General features: G+C 50.4%; 1 protein-coding gene and 1 long non-coding RNA gene across 21 annotated transcripts in view; both read right to left on the bottom strand.

Moving 5' to 3' along the window:
• The window catches only part of DTNB (dystrobrevin beta), a 172,777-nt gene extending 165,786 nt beyond the window's left edge, over window positions 1–6,991 (bottom strand). For 5 of the 20 annotated variants that reach the window (XM_071742333.1, XM_071742327.1, XM_071742328.1 and 2 more), the window contains exons 1-2: window positions 6,805–6,986; window positions 6,083–6,159 (exon numbers count right to left, since the gene is read on the bottom strand). The gene's annotated coding sequence lies outside the window, so the exon portion shown is untranslated. Of the gene's footprint in view, window positions 1–6,082; window positions 6,160–6,804 lie in introns of all 20 variants that reach the window. The other 15 variants (XM_071742320.1, XM_071742322.1, XM_071742325.1 and 12 more) reach the window with 5 other exon arrangements.
• A 3,966-nt stretch (window positions 6,992–10,957) lies between these two features.
• Window positions 10,958–14,661, bottom strand: LOC139795409 (uncharacterized). Its single transcript, XR_011725486.1, has 2 exons — window positions 14,441–14,661; window positions 10,958–14,116 (listed from the first exon to the last, which is right to left on the bottom strand). It is a non-coding gene; the product is annotated as an uncharacterized lncRNA (long non-coding RNA).
• Window positions 14,662–15,270: the final 609 nt, after the last annotated feature.

The following is a 15,270-nucleotide window of genomic DNA, read 5'->3' as shown; positions in this document are numbered from 1 at the left end:
TCAAAAGCTCCAGATTACCTCAAGACAAAACAGAAAAAAAATAAACAAACCCAAAAAACTCAAACCTGGGTAGAGTTCAAATGATCTGAATTACTGTAACACCACAAGATTTCACTTCACGTATGGAACTATTTGTTCAGTGCCCAGAACAGGAAGAAATCCCTGCCCTGAAGAATTTACAGGCCAGGTGCAGGACCCCAGACTGGTTGATGAGACTGACAGCAGGCACTACATGTTAGAAGCCTCCTGCTTGTGAAATTCAAATCACAAAACCAAAGAAAGCTTAAAAAAGTACTACGAGGTATTATTTTAGGTAAATATAGCAGTATAGATTCATTTTTAGTGAGCAGGAAATTGTTCAGTATGGGGAACAGGAAAACTGGAAGCTATAAACACATATTGCACAGTCAAAGCTAGAGAGGATCCATGGAAGCCAGGACACAGTGTCTGGGAAACAAAAATGTTTTTCTTGAATTCAGTGAAGAGCCACCACAAATGCTGTTTATTCTCAACTGCCCCAAAGTCTGAGAAAATGGCTTTTTTTTTTTTTTTTTTTTTTTTTTACAACCTGCCCTGTTGATTTGGAGGCTGAAGTTAAAAGTAATGTCTATACAGCAGATTTACCACGAGCCTGCAAACAAGAGCAGATTTAGTGGTTAAAATTGTTTCCCTGAAATAAAGCAGGGTTAATATTCAGCAAGATAAACAAAATATTACACCATGGTTTTCGAGCAGCAAGAAGTTGAAAATATCCTAATTAATAGCTTACCTCTCCCTCCCAGGCAGGGAAGGCTCATCTTCTTTATAGCACTGGAGGGGATTTCTATGCAATCTGTGCTGCCTGGCTTTCCCAGGGGGAATCCCACAAAACCCTTTCCAGCCATTTTAATCTGCAGGTTCCCACGGCTGCTCACTGGAGCACAAGAGGGAATTCTAAAATTCTAAAATTGCCTCTTCACCAAAATGAAATATCTGTTAGGGAATGCTCTGGGGTACATTTTTGCCCTTTTCCTATCAGCCAAGATTAACAGATGGAGCATGACCAGAATAAGGAATGCAGTACCAGGAGGGTAAGAGACACACATGAGCACTGACAGAACACAAACTGACCCTCATCTCAGGAGCACAAACTCTGCTCCCCCCCCTCCAGTCCTGCCTCCTCAGGAGATATCTTCTTTTTATCTCCTTTTTACCTCCTTTTTATCTCCTCAGGAGAGAAAATCATTTTCAGTACCTGCCATAACCTCTAGCTCTCCATCACCTCCTACCATCTGCACCAATCAATAATATATTCACCCAAGTCCTTTCCTTCCCACCTCACTCCAGGTCAGTTTAACATTTTTTAAAATCAGCTTAGATTGAAAGTTGCAGCCCATCAGGAAAAGTCCACCCAACCTGCTCCTCTGGCATCCCTGCAGGGATGGGAATCTCCAGTCACAGGAGTGGCAAGCACCAGGAAACATCAACCCCACTATCACAACTGAATTAGGGGGAAAAAAGCTTACCCAAGATAAATTCTTTACATAGTGATCATTTATCTCCTCTTTTAACTTAAAATATAAAATCATACTCACCAACTTCATAAGTCTACTAAAGTATCTTTTTTTTCTTAAGTGTTAGACATTATTAAAAGGGTATAAAATGGTAGAATAATGGATTTACCTTAATCTAAATTTAAAAGTGTATCTGCCATTTACCAGAGTCAATGGGAAAGTGAGCATACATACATAGTCCCAGCTGCACAACAACCTTAGTTTTGCCTGAGCTGCCAGAAAAATGCAATACCTCCTCCAAAAACGTGGCTATACCTAGAACTAGTTGTCAAAACAACCTGTGCCTCCCTGCTGCCTCAGCATTTCCTTTGATGTGATAATCTATTAAAATATAAATAGGAGTAACACACAATCATTAAAAGACTCCATAGGCACTGCAAGGAAAAAAAAAAAAAAAAGTAATATAGACCAAGTGAAAGAATACTGTTGTGCTTTCCACATGGCCTTCTGCCCATCCCCAGAGCATCCCTGCCCTGGGATGTTACTCAGCCATGCCCACACACCTAGGTTGCTCCTTGGTGTAACCCTGGTTGAGCCTCTCAGGACTCTGCAGATTGGTTCATCTTGGAAAGTATTGAAAAGCCTCCAGAGCTGAGTTGCATCCACTATGTAAGCAGGGAGAGAGGCACTGCATGTGTGTGCTTCAGCCTGCTGCCAGCTCTGCTGTCCAGCCCTTATCACACCACACAGCAAGATAAGGGAGCACACTACTGCCTGCACAACTTGTCAGTGTTTGCTGTCACCATGAAGGAAGGAGACTGAGAGGTGACCTCATCAATGTTTTCAAATATGTAAGGGGTGAGTGTCAGGGAGATGGAGTTAGGCTTTTCTCAGTGGTGACCAGTGATAGGACAAGGGGTAATGGGTGTAAATTGGAGCATAGGAGGTTCAAGTTGAATATCAGAAGAAATTTTTTTACTGTAAGGGTGACAGAGCCCTGGAACAGGCTGCCCAGGGGGGTTGTGGAGTCTCCTTCACTGGAGACATTCAAAACCCACCTGGACACGTTCCTAGGGGATGTACTCTAGGGGGCCCTGCTCTGGCAGGGGGGGTTGGACTAGATGATCTTTCCAGGTCCCTTCCAACCTCTAGGATTCTAGGATTCTATGAACTCCTCAGTCTCTCCTGCTGTTACAAAACCCCAGCCACAGGCAGTACCAGACTACATCACAGTGCACCTGCAAACCTCATCCCTCCCCTGCCTCACTTCTTGTTGCAGGCTCTGTTCAAAAACCCCTTTCAGAATCTTTAGCCCTGTTGCTGCTCCCACAGCTCTGTAACCCACTGGGTCAGGAGCTTCCTCTCCTCTGGGAGCCAAACTCCAAGGATCTGGCCAGCTGGGGACACAGACCAAGATCTTTCTTTAAGAAAGGGAAAACAAAAAAAAAGCCAAATGTATAACTTTAACTGATCTTCTGTAAAACTAAGAGCTTTTAGCCCTTAGCTTTGTCACTTTCCATGTTTTTAAAGAAATTTAAAGTAGGGACAAGGCTCCCTCACTGTTTGCTTTTTGGCAAAACATGTTCTTTATTCCTTCAATGATGTAAAAAACTGCACTGGCGAGCAGCAAGACTGACAAAGACTGAAAAATACCTCAGACTTGTAGCCAGTCATTAACTACTTACAGTAATTGTTTTGTAACTGCAAAACACTCAACTACAACTACACTTTATACATTCAGTCTTTTAAAAACACAGATATGAACTGGTACCTGCTGTCTTCATTCCATTAATTTCCAAAGAGTTCCAACTGGCCAAATAAGATTCCACAACATATATATGATGAGGTCTCCTACCATTCCTTCTAGATTTAGGCTGATAAAATTTTTGTTGGTGTTAAGCGTTTTTATAAATATGTATTTAAGCACAGTTGAGAAGTTAAAACTTTGATGCCTTCTATTAGCCCTTGAAAACCCAGAGGACTGGAAGAGATCCATGAAACTGTTTAAGTTTAGCCCCAGGAGAAACCTGTTTAAATACTAAACCAAACATAGACTACAATAATGACTTCTACTCTCTGGTACTCAACGGGAAAAAATAATAAAAATTAACCTAATACAAACATATTAATTCAAATCCTTATCAACAGATAACAGAACCCTGAAACCAAGTAAAAAACCAGCTGGGAAACCATCCCTGTGTCTCAGGTGATGCAGGCAGTGACTCCAGCACTATGGACAAGCTTAGAGAATGATTTCCCTTTCCTTTGAACAGAAGTTGTAGGAAATGAGCTGCAGAGCACTCTGTCTCCCCACATCCTTTAGGTCCTAAACAAGCTCCTGAGACACCAGCACACAAGTGACCCCTCTGAAGCACTGTGCTGCTGGGTCTGAGGGCTCTGCTCAGCTGGTACCAACTCACCCCCAAGCTGATGGTTTACACTTCAAGACCTGATTTTCTGCCTCTCCCAAGCCTGTCAGCTTGCACATCACACCACAGCTACCAGGGGCTGCAGACTATAAGCTGGATGCCACCCTGCAAGGTAATTAAACTGATGGAAGAATGATGCCTTTATGATATTCCAAAAGCCCTTTCTCTTCCATTACAGCTGCTTCTCAAGTTTTCTATCCCATCCTTTAATTCTTAAAATGTGAATTATTATTATTGAAACACCCAAGTTTTGGGATAAACCAGAAGTCTGAATGTATTGTAGACAAGATCTAAAGGAATCAGTGGTTCCCAGTAACCTCCAGGCACTGAGAAGCAGCAGCCTGCTGCAACAGAAGTGAGACTGAGACAGAACTGATCAGCAGTGGAAATGCTGTCCTGGCTTCTGTGTCCATCCCAGCCAAACCTTTCAGGGACAGAGGTGTCACTGGGTGCTTACAGGGAGCTCTGGGGCTGTGTCCTCTCCAGTGTGAGATGTGAACCAGCATCCCAAACAGCAGTGGGGAGCTCCCTTCCCCACACTGAGCAAGAGCTCAGCAGCAGATTGGGGACAAATCATCCAGCAGTGACAAAGGGGAGCCAAGAATCCTGGGTGTGATAATGACACGAGCAGAAACACAGACAGGATTAAATGCAGCTGAAGTGATGACCTTAGCAAGGCCTGGAGTAGCATCCTGGATTGAAAGCAGGTGGATTGACCAAGCTGGGATAAAACCCCAGCAGGCTGCAGCACAGGGCATGGCCAGGCTCTGCAAAATGGGAGGAATTGCTGCTCAGCCTGCCCTACACTGGCTCTCCCTTTCCAGCCTCCCTAAAAAGGAAGCCCTGAGGTCAGAAGCACTTTTGCTCTTTTATCTAAATCTTCCATTGCTCCAAAATATCCTTTGAAGAAGAGGAAATGCAAAAAGCAACTACTTGAAACCAATGCTTCTGGGTAACCTCCTGTACATGATACCATCCAGAACAGATCATGTACATACACCATAGAAAAAAGAAGGGGGGAAAAATGATTCCTCAGAGCAGCACTTCCTGACTTCTAAAACCAGGAACTGATAGTTCTGATTTTCTTGAACCACTGTTTCAGGCACGTGGAATCTTTTGTGACTGGGCAGCCATGCCAGGCAGAACATCAGACTACACAGTCAGTTTCAGCAAACAGAAAGAAAACTGAAAGTACAAAGCATTTCCAAAGGCCAGTCATGCACAACTATTGATCAAATTCTAACTTGGAGTACTCAGATCCTATTAGACATGCACTTCCAAGCTGCACAGAAACAACTTGCACTCTCCAGCCCCTTCTCAGTGCCTCCCCAGTCCCCTGAGAAACAAGAAAGCATCACACCCCTAAGGCTCTCCCAGCTCTCAAGAGTATCACACAAACAGAACTGTTTGGTTGGAAAAGACCTTGGACACCCTCCAGTCCAACCCTTCCCCAGCCCTGCCCCATGTCCCTCATCCCCACATCCCCAGGGCTTTCTCTGAAACCCCTCCAGGCATGATGGGGACTCCAGCCCTGCCCTGGGCAGCCTGGGCCAGGCCCTGACAACCCTTTCCAGGGAGAAATTCTTCCCCAGCTCCAACCTAAACCTCCCCTGGCACCACTTGACTTGTGCCAAAAGTTCCTCTTCTCCCATCCCTTGTTCCTTGGGAGCAGAGCCCGACCCCCCCTGGCTCCAACCTCCTCTCAGGGGCTTGCAGAGAGCCACAAGGTCTCCCCTCAGCCTCCTCTGCTCCAGGATCAGCACCCACAGCTCCCTCAGATGCTCCTCACAACTTCTCCACACCCTTCTCCATCTTCTCCAGCCCCTTCCCCAGCTCCACTCCCTTCTCTGGACACTCTCCAGCCCCTCAGTACCCATTGGCTTCACCCTCCCCAGCTGAGGGATCTGTTGCACAAGAATGTAATTGTGTGCTGGTTTGTTTGCTTGTTTGTTCTTTTAACACAGGAGTGCATCTCACACAGGGATATTTTTACATGTCCAATACCTCATGTGAAATGCAGAATCACCAGAAGGTTGTCATAAATGAATAATTTCAGTATCAGTTCTGAGAACGTGACAAACAGGCAACTGGAAGCAGTTACATAACACAAGTTTGCAAGTTCAGTCCCTCCACAGCAGCCTCCACAGCAGATCTCATTACCTGAATTACACTGAAGTTTCTCTGGTCAACTTCCACTTCTCTGGGCACAGTTCCTTCTTCGAACATTTAAACACAGTCTGAAAAGATGGGGGAAAAGAAAAACAGGGACTACTTTTTCCCAATAAAGATGTGGTTTTCCCGAGAAAAATAACAGCTCCCCCCTGTTTTGCAGACAGAATAATACTGCTTCTGCCCTGATTGTGTCTCCTGCTAATTACAAAGAAACGAAGCCCGCAGACTCTGCGTCTACGCGAGCACTTTTCTGCTCAAAGATGAAACAAGAAGCCACAGCCAAACCCCCTCGGGTGCCAGGAACGTTCCCGCCGCCAACCCACGGGCTCCACAGACCCAGCAGCGCCGAGGGAGCGCGGGGCAGCTCCCACCGCCAGGCTCCGCAATCTTCCCAGGGCTGCTTTAGGAGGTGGCCGCGCTCCTCTCCCCTCCGCTCGGCCCTTCCCCCGCGCCAGGCCCGGGGAGCCCCGCAAACCCCCTCACCGCAGCTCCCAGAACCCGGGGGGCCCGCGGCCGCCAACCGCGTGTAAAGCAGGAGGGGTGCGTTCCCCCCGGCCGGTGCTCACAGCCCGCCCGGGAGCGGGGCAGCGGGGACACCCTCCCGCTCCTCCCCGGGCCCCGCACCCTCACGCCCCGCGGGCGGTAGCGGAGCCCTCACCGGGCCCTCCTCGGCCCCGTTAGCGCCTGCCTCCGTCCCGCCGAGTACGCACCTCTGCTGGGAGCCGGCGGCGCGGGGTCCCGGGGCTGCCCGAGGCGGGGACGCTGCGTGCGGGGGGGCTCGGGCCGCCACCGGCTCCGGTTCCTCAGCCCCGGGCGGCCCCAGCGCCTCAGCCGCTCCGCTCCGCTCCAACGGTCCCCGGCCGCCTCGCGGCGCTCAGCCAATCCCCGCACGCCTCCGCAGGGGGCGCGCGCACTCTCGCCAATCTCAGCCCGCGCCCGCCTCACCCCACCCCTTTCCCCCCTTCCCCCAGCCAATCAGAACCCCGCGCCTCTCACCGGGACCCCGCCCCCCCGGCCCTGCCCCGCCCCGCACCCTGCGACGGCCGCCCGGGCCGCCAATCACGAGGCCGGACGCTTCGCCCCGCGCGCTCGCCCCGGCGCGCCGCAGCCAATCGGAGGCCGAGGACCTTCCGCCGCCGGCGCGCGCTCCCGGGCCCCCCCTCTCCTCTCCCCCCGCCTCCCGCCATCAGCGCGCGCTGTCTGAGGGCGCATGCGCAGTGCGGCCCCCGAGGGGAGGTCCCGGAGCCCCCTGTCCCGAGGGGAGCGGGGCCTGAGGGGTCCCCGGGGTGTGTGCGGGCAGAGAGCCCCTGGAGCCCCTGCAGCCCTGAGCCTCAGGGCGGCCTCGCAGCGGGACAGGGGGAGGTTCGGCCCGGAGGCTTTGGTTGAGCGCTCCGTGGTGCGTCTGTGACTCCAGAAAGCACCGTGCGGGGATCACCCGTGGAAGTGAACTGCGGTGTGGGGTCAGGTGTGAGCCCTGGGGAGCAGAGGGACATGGAGGGGCTGGAGAGTGTCCAGAGAAGGGAGTGGAGCTGGGGAAGGGGCTGGAGAAGATGGAGAAGGGTGTGGAGAAGTTGTGAGGAGCATCTGAGGGAGCTGTGGGTGCTGATCCTGGAGCAGAGGAGGCTGAGGGGAGACCTTGTGGCTCTCTGCAAGCCCCTGAGAGGAGGTTGGAGCCAGGGGGGGTCGGGCTCTGCTCCCAAGGAACAAGGGATGGGAGAAGAGGAACTTTTGGCACAAGTCAAGTGGTGCCAGGGGAGGTTTAGGTTGGAGCTGGGGAAGAATTTCTCCCTGGAAAGGGTTGTCAGGGCCTGGCCCAGGCTGCCCAGGGCAGGGCTGGAGTCCCCATCATGCCTGGAGGGGTTTCAGAGAAAGCCCTGGGGATGTGGGGATGAGGGACATGGGGCAGGGCTGGGGAAGGGTTGGACTCCATCATCTCCAAGGTCTGTTCCAACCCAAGCAATCCTATGAGTCTATTATATTTTATGTGTAGATATATATATATCTGTGTGTGTGTGTGTGTCTATATGTGCAGTGAAGCCCCACAGAGCATTCAGCTGGAGCTGCTCAGCCTGCCCTGGGGGTGCTGAGCTGGGGCTGCTGTGTCCCCCAGGAGCAGGGGTGAGGTTCAGGATGGGGTTGGGGCTCCACAGCAGAGGGCAGGGTGTGAGATGGGACCTGTCCCGTTCAGCCCCCGTCCCCAAGCAGCCTGCAGGACCCTGCCCTGGAGCTCCGAGGTTCTCGGGCTGCGTGTGGAGTGGCTGCGAAGATTTTGTGTGTGTGGGAGGGAGGGGCTGTGCCATGAGGGAACGGGAAAACGAGAAAAAAAACGGCTGCTTAGACATTCTAGGTAGTGCTGAGTTAGTGTTTATTCTGAGCTCTAGCCGTGCAGATGACAGGACATGGGTTTGTTCTGGTTTTTATTTAACTCCTCCTGAATCCTGGGGTCAGCCCCGCTGGCAGCAGTGGAACAGACCTGGCAGAGGTGGTGCAGGGGTTGTTTCTGCTCCCTGCATCCCTGGTAGTAAATGGAGCAGCAGAAGGGGGTAGGGATGGGTAAGCACTGGAATTTCCTGGTGCTGTGTCACGGCTGAAGCAGGGAAGCAGCCAATGGATCAGAGTGTGGCTGCAGAAGCTCCAGCCCAAGGGTTTCTGCAGCTTGTGCAGCACAGCAGAGAATCACAGAACCTGTGACAGTGGGAAGGGACCTCACCTGGTCCAAGCCTTCTGATATTATTGTTCATATGAAATGTCCCAGCACCCGCTGAGCTGGGACTTCAGACTTTCCAAACTGGGGGAATCCCTTCCCCTGGGAGACCATTCCAATGTCTGCCTGTCCTCGGGGCAAAATGTTCCTCTTGATAATCTTCCTGCCTTTCCCCAGGTTAAGTCCAGGCCTTCCTTGTACCCACGCCACGACCTCAGGTCCTTTTCTGCCAAGGTGTTTTCCAGCCAGTTGTCCACCCCTCCTGATTTCAGGCTGTGGGCTTTGAACCTGGTGAAATTCTCCAGTGCCCATTTCCCAGCCTGTCCAGGCCCCTCCAAAGGGCAGCACAGTCCTCCTGTCAGGATCAGCCACTGCTCCCAGGGCTGCTTCCCGTGCAGACTCTGAGCTTCATTGGCTGGATCCTGAGTGGAGATGTTCAGTGGCTGGAGCAATAGCAAATACAAATACAAAATAATTAGTAAATAAGTAGCACCAAGCCCTGGGGAAACCCCACTCATGCCTGGCCTCCAGCTGGACTTTGTGCAGCTTACCTCAACTTTCACATGAAGTTATGTTCTACGTGGGTGTAAAGAGAACAGAGTTCAGCCCTAAACAGCTGTAACTGAAGAGGTGATGGAGAAATTGGAATGTTTTCCTATCCTTTTTTTTTTTATTTACATTTACCTTGAATTCTGAATGTAAAATTTTGCACTTGAGCAGCTCTCTCAGTACCTGAGAAGGTCCTTACAGCCTCTGAGTTTATGGATCACCAGGAGCTGGCTCAGTCACCTGCATTTCTTGTGCAGTTACCTGCATCTCACAGCTGCTCTTCCACCTCACGGGGATTCCCAGTGAGCAGCCAGCATGGAAACTGAGAGAAAGCAGGAGCTGAGCTCAGGAGGGAGGAAAAAAAAAACAAAAAAACCTCCTGTTCCTCTTCAGCATGACAAGATAATTACCTTGCCAGAACCATAAGAGTGCTCCCCATCTATACTTAGAAATGGATTCTGCAGCTTTTCTTTCACTTGCAAATTGTTTTTAAATATATTGTTATTATTGTTATTATTGTTATTATTGTTATTATTATTATTATTATTGCTGTTGGGCAGAGAACAAAACAAGCCCACTGCTGACTGTCAAAGTGAAGCAGATTCTGTGCACACACAGGTGACATGTCCCAGGTGAACAGGACACCCCAGGGATGGCTCCTTCCCAGGGCACAGAACTCCCCACAGCTGAGGAGGTGTCTGGGGAGCTGGAGAACAGGCATGGGAAAGGAGGGAGTCTGAGGAGGTAAATACTCACCAGTTACAACCAGCTGGGAGCAGGGAGGTGTTAGCATGACTTTGTAACTCTGCCTTTCTAATAACTTGTTCTGCATTATAGAATAATATTTCTGTTTCCAGGGTTAACTTTTTTATTTTTCCCTGGTTCAGAATTCCTGCTTTTCCAGTAGACTCCTCTTGCCTGTCATACAGGAAGTCATTCTGATTTCAGGACAGTGAATCCTGGTCTTTTTTGTCTCCTGGCCTCAAGTGGTGCCAGGGGAGGTTTAGGTTGGAGCTGGGGAAGAATTTCTCCCTGGAAAGGGTTGTCAGGGCCTGGCCCAGGCTGCCCAGGGCAGGGCTGGAGTCCCCATCATGCCTGGAGGGGTTTCAGAGCAACCCCTGGGGATGTGGGGATGAGGGACATGGGGCAGGGGTGGAGAAGGGTTGGACTCCTTCATCTCAAAGACTCAGTGGACCTATTCTGCATCCTTTCCAACCAAAATGATTCCATGACTCTATCAAAGCCTGAGGGAGCTCCAGGAACACCTGCAGGGTGGGAATGAAGAAGGGGCAGCCAGGCTCTTCCCAGCAGTGCCCAGGGACAGACCCTGAGGCTGGACTGGATGATCTCAAAGGACTTTTCCAACCAAACCCATCCTCTAAGGGATGGAAGAGAAGGTGCTCTTGCAGTGGGAAGGGATTCATGGGATGAAATCTGCTGAGTGCTTATCAAGGATTAGTATTAAGCTGAAGTTTTCCTCTTGAAATGTGTTGAAAAGAAAATTACAGCTCATCCATCCGGAAAGATGTAGTTCCCTGTCATTTCTCTGGGTCCCTTGCAGGATAAAAGGTAACCTCTGGAAAATCAACACCCAGCAGTACCACAGACCATAAAATCATATGCTTTTTATTTACCATAAAATGAAACATGAAGATAAAATACACATTTGCCCATGTGCTGAAGAACTACTGTATCTTACATTCATTATGAAGCAGGTAGTTTTACATGACAGAAAAAAAAAAATAAGTGAGAGGAAGGAGGAACAGAACCCACAGTAAGACAGAAGCCACGGGGCAGACTTTTTGCTTGTCCAGGTGCTATCTCCCAGGTGAGAGCCAGGCTGTTCCTCTGAGCACTGCTCAGGCCCCTCCATGCTGGTGAGAAGCTCAGGTGGAATCTTAAGACAGCACAAGGAGAAACTTGCTGACAAACCCAAGGTGCTTCACTGCGGTGCCATGGGGCAGGCAGCTCCCTGCTGGGGCTGGGAATGGCCCCTGCTGGTTTTAAATGCCTCCAAGTCACCTTCCCAATCTTGGTGGTTTTTTTTTTTTTTTTTCTCCTTTATTTTTTTTTTTTTAAAAACCCTCTTATTTTCCATACAAACCTTGCCACACTTCTCATTTCAGTTTCACTTTGCAAACAGACTGGTGGGGTGTGGGTTTAGATCAAATCCAGCAACCTCTTTGTGGGCATCCTTGGTTACACCTCCAGATACCAGATTAAAACAAAACCAAAACTGAAACCTCTGTCCCTGAGGCTGAAGGGAAAGCCTGACCTGTCAGCTGCAGCTGTGTTCAGAGGATGTGTTGCTGTCCCTGGAACTGGGCTAGGAGGGACCTCCACACCTTAAAACTCTTGGCCCAGCTTTTCTGATTAAAAAAAAAAAATACGTAACGCATCAGCTGAGACTTAACTGGAAGGTACAGGAGACCAGTTGAGTTTACATTTCAAACTGGGAGAGGGAGGAGTGTGGAGATGCAGCAGTACCAGGGGAATAAGGAATGTTTTTCTTTTGTTTCCCCAAAGTGCAGCAGATCAAAACACGTTGCTTGTTCTGTGTCTTGTCTGACCCACACATCTGAAACATGGAAACAAATTAAGAGCTGCAGTTCCTTCCCAGGGCTGTGGTGACTCTGCAGGGTGAAATGTCACCAGGAGCCTGAGCTGGAGCTGCTCTGGCTGTGTGCAGGTACAGACACAGCCCCCACACCCCACAGGGCTTTCCACGGGGCAGCTCTCCTGAGTGGAAGCCCCACTCGTGTGTGGACACCAAGCTCTGACAAAACGTTGGCTGCCACGTCATCTGGTGGGTTTTTAATTTGTTTCCCGACAACAGTTGTAGCAGTATAAAAATCCCAGCCACCTGCCTGCCCAGGGTTTGGATTTGTACCTTAATAACTCAGCTTGTTGATGCTTCTTCCCTTCCCACCTTCAGTTTCCTTCCCTGTCAATCCCAGCAACAGAAAATTGCTGCAAACACCCCCAATTTAGAGACAGGACCCCTGCAATGAGTGGAACAGTGAAACTGAGTCTGAGTCCTCTGAGCCAAAATGACACCAGGAAAGAGGCTGGGGGGAGCAGCCCTGCTCCTGGGCTGTGGAGCCTTGCCCACCTTTCTCTCAGCAGAGATTTGGATTTCCTCTGCTTTCTGAGCTGGGGCTGCAGAGCTCCTGGGCTCTCAGAAACAGGTATTGACAGAACAGGGAGTATTTGTTGTTTAATAAATTGTTCTCTGCAGCAGGACCAGCAGAGAAACCGAGGTGCCCTCCTGCTCTGCACCCCTCTGCTGCCTGACCTGCTCTCTTTGCACCTCTGGGACCCCATTTCTGATGAGAATTCCCCCCCAGTTCTGAGAGCTGCAAAGATGTCTCAGCCTCTACAGTGAGATTTTCACCAAAATTCCTACAACGTGAAGAAAAAAATACAATAAGTTGCTCTGGTCGAATTTCCTGGAAATCACTGGATTTTTGGTGTGCTGTTTTATTCCCCCAGATGCTTGGGCAGGACCCAAGCTACTCATCAGCATCCCATGGCACAGCAGCACTGAGCAGCTTGATTCTGTTTTGGTTGAGTAGCTTCTGGAGCAGAAGGTCTCTTTGGCTTCAAAGGTAGCATTGCTTGTATAAAAGATCCACCTCAACTTCTTCTCTTCTCACCACAGATTATTTTTGGGTGGTTACGAGGCAAAATGAACAAGCATTGACAGAAACACAAACAGGACACAGAACTGATAAATACTCTGTATGCTGCAGCTGAAACTGCCCAAACTTTTCCAAAATTCATTTGCTTCTGAACTTCTGGCTCCTCTGCTCCTCTCTAGTTGCTCACAGCCTCCTCTCTCCCTCTTTTCCTTTTTTTTTTTCTTTCTTTTTTTTTTTGTGTTAAACATTATTACATGCTCAAATCCAACCATCTCAAATACTTTTTAATACATTGAAAATGTAAAATAAAGAATATATGAAGTACATACAGTATATATATACATATTTCAAATACTTAAAATTCTTATGTAAAATATGATTTTTCTATATTATTTGTGTAAAAATACATTTTAAAATGGTGTCAACTTGATTTTTCTGTACATACCCTCTATTCCAATTTAAGTCCCTTTTAAAAAGGCAAAAGACAGACAAAGGTTTAGTATCTTCTAAACTGCTTTTACAGGCCTGTTGTCAAAACAAGAAAAGCACGTGGTAAACAGTATTGGATTTCTTCTTCTTAAGAATTCCCATTTTTATTGCATTAATGGAAAAAAAAAATCTTTTCAGTTCTCCTGGTAGTAAAACTACTCCTGGCCCTGCTGAGACACTGTGTACTCCCAGTACCCTGTTTATCCAGTTCATAAATCATCCTTTGTCAATTTAATTTTTTTTTTTTTACAGATACTAAAATATATATTACTTAAAATATATTACTGTAAGCTCTTAAAATTGATCTTCAGTTATATCAAATGTATAGCATTAAAAAAAACCCAACAAAACAAACAACCTAGGTAACAAAGAAAATTCTGGCTATCACCACCCTAGCTCCTGCTCTTCTCCCTGTGAGACCCTGGTGGGGTCTCTGTCACCTCCCAGGTGCTCCCCAGGCACCCATCTCCTGGGAGTGGTCTTCTCCCCCACTGCAGCAATTAATTCATTAATTAATTAGTCAATCCCTGCTCAGCACCCCAGGGAATTCAGTGCCTTTCCCCCCACCATCCCTGCATCACCCACACCTTCAGAGGTGGTTCTGGAAGTTCAGACCAGTGCCAGGCCTCGAGGGGAGACCTCAGCACCCTGCTGCCCCTCAGCACCCTCCTGTACCTCAGCTCCCTCCTGCTCCTCAGCTCCCTCCTGCCCCTCAGCACCCTCCTGCCCCTCAGCACCCTCCTGCCCCTCAGCACCCTCCTGCCCCTCAGCACCCTCCTGTACCTCAGCACCCTCCTGTACCTCAGCACCCTCCTGTACCTCAGCACCCTCCTGCCCCTCAGCACCCTCCTGTACCTCAGCACCCTCCTGTACCTCAGCACCCTCCTGTACCTCAGCACCCTGCTGCCCCTCAGCACCCTCCTGCCCCTCAGCACCCTCCTGTACCTCAGCACCCTCCTGTACCTCAGCACCCTGCTGCCCCTCAGCACCCTCCTGCCCCTCAGCACCCTGCTGCCCCTCAGCACCCTCCTGCCCCTCAGCTCCCTCCTGCCCCTCAGCTCCCTGCTGCCCCTCAGCACCCTCCTGCCCCTCAGCTCCCTGCTGCCCCTCAGCACCCTCCTGCCCCTCAGCACCCTCCTGTACCTCAGCACCCTCCTGCCCCTCAGCACCCTCCTGCCCCTCAGCACCCTCTGCTCCTGAGCACCCTGCTGCCCCTCAGCACCCTGCTGCCCCTCAGCACCCTCCTGCCCCTCAGCACCCTGCTGCCCCTCAGCACCCTCCTGCCCCTCAGCACCCTGCTGCCCCTCAGCACCCTCTGCTCCTGAGCACCCTGCTGCCCCTCAGCACCCTGCTGCCCCTCAGCACCCTCCTGCCCCTCAGCACCCTCCTGTACCTCAGCACCCTCCTGTACCTCAGCACCCTCCTGCCCCTCAGCACCCTCCTGTACCTCAGCACCCTCCTGTACCTCAGCACCCTGCTGCCCCTCAGCACCCTCCTGCCCCTCAGCACCCTCCTGTACCTCAGCACCCTCCTGTACCTCAGCACCCTGCTGCCCCTCAGCACCCTCCTGCCCCTCAGCACCCTGCTGCCCCTCAGCACCCTCCTGCCCCTCAGCTCCCTCCTGCCCCTCAGCTCCCTGCTGCCCCTCAGCACCCTCCTGCCCCTCAGCTCCCTGCTGCCCCTCAGCACCCTCCTGCCCCTCAGCACCCTCCTGTACCTCAGCACCCTCCTGCCCCTCAGCACCCTCCTGCCCCTCAGCACCCTCTGCTCCTGAGCACCCTGCTGCCCCTCAG

The sequence above is a fragment of the Heliangelus exortis genome, chromosome 3 (assembly GCF_036169615.1).
Source record: "Heliangelus exortis chromosome 3, bHelExo1.hap1, whole genome shotgun sequence".
NCBI lineage: Eukaryota > Metazoa > Chordata > Aves > Apodiformes > Trochilidae > Heliangelus > Heliangelus exortis.
This window is presented reverse-complemented; position numbering and strand designations above follow the sequence as displayed.